Below are 7,678 nucleotides of genomic sequence, written 5' to 3'. Positions count from 1 at the left end.
CTTGATGGTACTGTCCGTTCGAATGGTTATGTCGCAAAGTCGTCGAAAGGGGGCCCATTTCTTTAAATTATTTAAACAGTTATATAATATTAGACGTCTAATTCTGAACATCCAATGTTTTCAAGACAGAGCTATATAAGACAGTCCAGCCTACAGAGAGATAACGTGTATTCTTAGATAACCTGTACTATAATAATTAGGGGAATATAATTATATTGTAAGTTCACAGGGCTAACGGCTTCGAAGCTGGGTACCTGATTCTAATGAAGTGCACTGGAAGCAATTTAAAACATGGGGGCATGAGATAGTTACTCTGCCTGCCATTAAAATTCACTTCAATCAAATCCTCAAGGGGAAAAAAAAAGGAGGAGGAGGGACCAGCAGAAATAGGTGAAGGAAACCGGGGTACTACGTAATCAAACGAACGCACAGTATTTTTGTTTCAGACGAAGTAACATTTATTTTAAGATATCAAATAAGATATTATATAGAACTTGATAAATTTATGTTCTTTTCCAGAAACACAGTAACAATGAACAAGCAAATACAAGCATTGATGATGTATCGACAACAGCATATGATGTAAATGTCACTACGGAATCTTCTGTGAAGATATTATTAGGTACATCATAAAACATCGCATTTTCTTCAAAGAATCTTCACTTTGTTCCAGTCTTCTCTCTTCAGCATATGAGCCTCAGATTCGACGTAATATTGTCTTCCATATTGAGCATTTTTTTATTCTGTACTTAACGTGTTTTATTAGTCTTGTGAACAACGTTAACGATTAAATGTAATATAAAAAGCAGATTTCCTTTTATATTGCTTTTTACGAAAGGGTCGTAATAATTGTACTCTAGTTACATACTTCCAATTTTATTGTTAGTAATAAAATGACAGTGTTAATAAGTGAAAACTAAACATGGCAGTTTTGTATGTATGATGGAAACTATTTCAAGAACTGTGGATTTGTATGTGGTCTTTTGTATGATATCAATAACATTTCGTGATTAAGTGAAATAATGTGTGATAAATCTCTCATATTGAAAATGTACATTATTATTATCTTTAATTGTCATTTGTACATTCTAAGAATTTCATTAGTATGCATTCTGTTTTGAAATAGTCTTTCATTCATTCATTCATTCATTCAGTGTGTTCTGTCCAAGGGCAGATCTTTCATTGCAAACCCAGCATTCTCCAACCTTTGCTACGAGTATTTCCTGCCTTCCTCTTTTTTTCCTCATATGATCCATATATCTTAATGTCGTCAATCATATGATACTTTCTTCTGCCCCGAACTCTTCTTCCGTTCACCATTCTTTCCAGTGCATCCTTCAGTAGGCAGTTTTATCTACGTCAGAGACTCAACCAATTTCTTTTCTTCTTCCTGATCAGTTTCAGCATCATTCTTTCTTCACCCACTCTTTCCAACACAGCTTCATTTCTTATTCTGTCTAGTCGCTTCTCTTCATTTCGTCGTAATGTCAATGTTTCTGCCCATACAATGCCACAATCCATACAAAGCACTTCACTAATCTCTTCCTTAGTTCTTTTTCCAGAGGTCCGCAGAAGATGCTCTTTTTTTCTATTAAAAGCTTCCTTTGCTATAGCTATAGAGCATTCCAGGTTAAGAAAAAAGCACTGAGCGTATTTAATTATTCCATCAAATGACCAGTTGCCATAGAAACGTTTACAACCATAGAGCTTCGACAGTGTACTAGGCAAAGCCCATAAAACCAATGCTTTTTTCTTAACATGGAATCCTCTATATACTCCTTATTTATTACATGTATACCAGTAGCTCAGTTGGTAGAGCAGCTGGCTACGGACTGGAAGGCCCGGGGTTCGATCCCAGGTGGTGACAGGATTTTTTCTCGTTGCCAAACTTTCAGAACGGCCCCAAGGTTCACTCAGCCTTCTATAAAAATTGAGTACCGTGTCTTTCCCGGGGGTAAAAGTCGGTCAGAGCGTGGTGCCGACCACACCACCTCATTCTAGTGCCGAGGTCATGGAAAGCATGGGGCTCTACCTCCATGCCCCCCAAGTGCCTTCATGGCATGTTACGGGGATACCTTTTACCTTTTTTATACCAGTATATAAAACCATGAACAATTTTGGGCATAGTTTGGCTTTTTATTTTGAATTTAAGATCCAATTTTCATTCCTAGACCTATATATCATTTCAGAGAGGTTTTTGGCTATCACCTTACGTAATCGTATATTTTTTCGCTATGGACATATTTTTACCAAAATTCTGTGTAATAATTCCATTATTCTATTTCGTTACACTGTGATCTTAGGTGCATTTCATTTTTATATCGGGAATTAGGTGGCCAAGGTAATTAGTCAAATATCTGTTACTTGTTCTATAATAACTTACTTCCACTTTAAATTTTTTCCACACATTCTCATAGTGTTTGTTTTTTCAAGAGAAATGATTATCATATTGTAATTTTTGGCGATATTGTATAAATTGATATGCTCCTTTCTGTACTGCGCGTCATATATAGGCTATGTGTGATCAGGGGTCGCAGCTCTGTTTTCCTCCACGCGCTTCTGTAAAGGTTTATGCATCACGGTTTATGGCTGAACTGTGTTCGCTATTTTTCTGAAAAAAAAATTGCTGTTCGGAATTGGAATTCTACGTAATATTATACAACTGTTTAAAATAACTTGAAAAGGGCCCCGTTAAGTAACTGTTATGTGATTTCCCCCTTTTCGATGACCCTGCGATATAATCACATGGACGGACAGTACGTCATCTTCCGATGTAGAGAAAATATCCTAATCATCTGCGTATAATAAAATAACATTTGGACCGTGTTATTGCTGGGAATTCTGATTCCTGGAGTGATTGAGAGTCTGTCATAGATGGCAGCAGTGAGAGTATTCATTCGAATGATATCAAACTTTGACATTCCGAACTATTTAATAAAAAATGTCTTGAACGATCCACATCTGCATGAATCAAAGATTACAGCACGATAAGACAAAGTCAAGTGTCAATAATCGATAGTAGCCGAGCAAGCCAAAAGTATCTTCTTGAAAACGCCTACAGTCAACAAGTTAAAATATGTTGTTGGTTTTTTTTTTTTCGAATAAAATGTGCGTTGGTTTGTGCTGTGGACTATGGTGAAATAATGGAAAAATGTTCCCTGTCTCGTTGAGAGACCGAATTGCCTGGGAATTGGAGCTTCGGAGGCAGTGGTATGTAATAAAGTTTATATTCCTAAAAAAAAAATCTCTTTAGGCCTACTAACCTATGCTAAGATTGTTTTAAAGTTTTGGTCGAAGATGTAAACACTGACGTATTGAAGTTATTTAAAGTTTCGAATTGAAAGGCCCTAATTTTGGGATATATCGTGTTATTACTTCCCAACTGTACAAATTTAGTTAATTTATAAATTTTACAGTCTGAAATTTACAAATATGAACCCATGTCTTTGTAATTTATTTAATAATTTCACAGAAATGAGTAGGTAGAATTGTATAACGCAATAAAAGCTGTTAATATAAGAGGTTATAATACATCTGTCAAACAACACACTGCATGGCGAAACTTCGATCTCGCTTCACACTACACATGTGGAGGGGGGACCTAATTAAATCATTGAAAATGACCTCAAAATTGTAGCACATCACTCTAGAGACACGGTGTGATCACTGCGAAAGCTAAAAGCTCACTCCCTTCCCCTCCCCCTAGAAAGAAGTTGACGAGTGTATGAAAGTGTTTGGTGGGGAAATAGGGACAGGAAAATAAGTGAAAATCATGACGGGGGTGACGAATGGTTACAGTGTGAAGCAAGGACTTATGAAAAGTATTAATAAGCAAGGATTGAAAGGTGTAAGTTGGAACTAAAACGAACATATTGTAAAGGTAAAGCAATAATTTTATTAGTACCGGTAAAACAAGTCTTTTTCTTTTTTCTTTTGTTTTCTTTTCCATTTGTCTTTATGCTTAGGCCTATCTCTTTGTGTAAAACTATAGTCCTAGCATACATATGTAAAATAGGCCCCAATTGGAGATAGAATAATAATAATAACATAATAATAATAATAGTAATAATAATAATAATAATAATAATAATAATAATAATAATGTGTTTGAGAGTAGGCCTAAGGTTCTTAGGAAAATATTTGGGACTAAGAGGGATGAAGTTACAGGAGAATGGAGAAAGTTACACAACGCAGAGCTGCACGCATTGTATTCTTCACCTAACATAATTAGGAACATTACATCCAGACATTTGAGATGGGCAGGGCATGTAGCACGTATGGGCGAATCCAGAAATAGAGTGTTAGTTGGGAGGCCGGAAGGAAAAAGACCTTTGGGGAGACCGAGACGTAGATGGGAGGATACTATTAAAATGGATTTGAGGGAGGTGGGATATGATGGTAGAGACTGGATTAATCTTGCTCAGGATAGAGACCGATGGCGGGCTTATGTGAGGGCGGCAATGGACCTCCGGGTTCCTTAAAAGCCAGTAAGTAAGTAATAATAAAAAAACAAAGGCTACTATTAACAGGCAAAGATACACCGATAAGTTGAACTGGAAAAAAAGGATCATGAGAGGAGTTAGTAAAATTGTACAATGTGGAGTAGGTGAAATTAATGGTATTAGGTTGAATAATGATTAGGATAGAAGTATTATTTGGGGTTAGAAAGAAAGAGGCTAGAGTTAATAACTTAGTAGTGAAGAGGAAAACAAACCTGTTACAGTAAGAAGCAATGACTAGTGATAAACTGATAAGTATTAGTAGGCGTGGTTAGAACATTGAGAGTCGAACTGAGAAAAAAGATCGAGTAAGGAGTAAGTAAAAGTGTAAAGTCTTAGAAATAAGTTTGATTAAAGATACTAGGTTTTAATGAATAAGAATAATCATTTGTGATAGAAATAAGATGTACGAGTAGTTAAGAATTAAGAGATGACTGAAAAAGAAATACAATATTGTAGTAAGACGGAGAAAAATAGTACCGGTATTAGGACTAGGAATAGTTCTATAAGATTGTATGACAAATGCACAGAGGCGGCTCTAGGATTCACGAGGCCCTAGGCGAAATTAATTTTGAGGCCCCTTAAAACGATGTTATTGAGAGACGCAGGATAGAGCAACAATTACATTAAAATATGTATTGATCAAATGTAGCAACAGACAGTAAAATACAATGTCGCCATCATTCATTGCACCAATTAAATTTTGAGCTGTCGCGCAAGGACTACTGGGAATACAATGTCGCCAACTTCCTTGCACCAGATTTTGAGCTACCGCGCAAGTGCGGCTGGGAATAGAATATCGCCAATATTTCTTGCACCAATTAAATTTTGAGCTAACGCGCAAGGGTTACTGCAAATACGTCACGAACATTTCTTGCACCAATTAAATTTTGAGCTGCCACGCAAGTGCTACTGGGAATATTTCTTGCACCAATTAATTTTTGAGCTGCCACGCAACTGCTACTGGGAATATTTCTTGCACCAATTAAATTTTGAGCTGCCATGCAAGTGCTACTGGGTATATTTCTTGCACCAATTAAATTTTGAGCTGCCACGCAAGTGCTACTGGGAATATTTCTAGCACCAATTTAATTTTGATCTGCCAACCAAGGGCTACTGGGAATATTTCTCGCACCAATTAAATTTTGAGCTGCCATGCAAGTGCTACTGGCACCAATTTAATTTTGAGCTGACATGCAAGTGTTACTGGGAATATTTCTTGCACCAAATAAATTTTGAGCTGACATGCAAGTGCTACTGGGAATATTTCTTGCACCAATTAAATTTTGAGCTGACATGCAAGTGCTACTGGGAGTATTTCTTGCACCAATTAAATTTTGAGCTGACATGCAAGTGCTACTGGGAATATTTCTTGTATCAATTAAATTTCGAGCTGCCATGCAAGTGCTACTAGGAATATTTCTTGCACCAACTAAATTTTGAGCTGACATGCAAGTGCTACTGGGAGTATTTCTTGCACCAATTAAATTTTGAGCTGACATGCAAGTGCTACTGGAAATATTTCTTGTATCAATTAAATTTTGAGCTGCCATGCAAGTGCTACTGGAAATATTTCTTGCACCAATTAAATTTTGAGCTGCCACGCAAGTGCTACTGGGAATATTTCTAGCACCAATTTAATTTTGAGCTGCCACTCAAGGGCTGCTGGGAATATTTCTTGCACCAATTTAATTTTGAGCTGCCACTCATGGGCTACTGGGAATACAGTATCGCCAACATTCCTTCTACCAATTTAACTTTGAGCTGCCGATCAAGTATTACTGAGAAGACAATGCAGGGGCGGCTCCTCTTTAAGGGCCATTGGGGCCTGGCCCGGTCCCCATTTTTGAGAACGTAAATTACAATATAGTGCAGTACATTTCATATTGAAGTCATTTTTCTTAATGCGTTTCCAATACAAAGACGTTATTATGCATTGACTCAATTCTGCGAGAGAATAGACTGACTGCGCCCATGTGAGTTCGCCCTGTACGTAGTTCATTTTAGCACTAAAGATTGGACTTTATAGCAGTTCTTCTCCGTCCCTTTTCCCATCACTCTCTCAGTCTTCTAGCGTTACTTGGGGCCGGCCCTTCTGTTCAATTCTGTTTGTAGCATTGTGTTAAAATTGAAGTTCTATAATACATTAAGTTCAATGTAAAGTGCGTGTGAGTGTATGTACAGCGTTTAATGTGGATAAGTACGTTTACAAAAGTGTGTATAACATTATACTATTAAGTAAAAGTATTATAAAGTGTGCAAAAGTGTTTGAAAGAATGAATATAGTAGACAGTTTGATTCAAACTCCGTTCTCGCGATTAAAATTAGAATTGCGTCGTATTTTCGCATAAGATTTTCTGTATTTTATGTAAGTATTATAAATATACAGACGCTCGCGTAATGAAAATGGCATTGGAACTAAACACTTCACACAAATAAGCACTACTCAGAAACTAAACAGCATTGGAGTATGCATCCATCCCTTACGGCAGCCAGTGTAGCACTGAAACCGCCAACCGGGAACTGCGTCATCAGCGTGTTAGTCACAAGGTTGCCTGGGAGCGGGAAGCGGCAACTCTCCAGGACATTTAAAAGATATGTATAAACGAACGAAAGTAGATTAAGTGTTCTGCCGGCTGCCTAATCTCTACATGGATAGGCGGCAATTTAGCAATACGTAGTGTCGAAATTAGGTCTACGTACGTGTCGGAGACTTTATTTTGTCTTATTTAAAATGATTGTCAGGACAAAATAGTTATCCCAAAAATGTTTATAGGCTTACTTATTTCTGAAAAGCTCTGTATGTGAAAATCCTTAGTAGTTATTGTAGCTGATCACTATGAAAATGGCAAATATTGACAAATATATTGTTGAAGTATATTTTCATTAGATCGCTCTTGTTTTGAAGAAGAGTGAATTACGATTTCGGACGACTCGGGCAAAAATTCTCTTCTTTCTTGCGCTGTTAAAACCGTTCAACTTTCTTCGTTGCTGGTAATTTTGGCCTGGTTCTGTTCCTTTTGACCTATTGCCTCCTGTTGAGATTTTCGCCATTTCTTGTTACATTCATAAGCTGTATTGCGTGGATCTTCAAAATGCATTTTTCTTCCTGAAAAAAAAAATAATAATTTCGCATCGAATAAAGTAAATTCGAGTTTTATTGGGTACTAGCCGTACCC

This window comes from Periplaneta americana, chromosome 5 (assembly GCF_040183065.1).
Source record: "Periplaneta americana isolate PAMFEO1 chromosome 5, P.americana_PAMFEO1_priV1, whole genome shotgun sequence".
In the NCBI taxonomy this organism is placed as follows: domain Eukaryota; kingdom Metazoa; phylum Arthropoda; class Insecta; order Blattodea; family Blattidae; genus Periplaneta; species Periplaneta americana.
Note: the sequence above shows the minus strand (reverse complement) of the source record.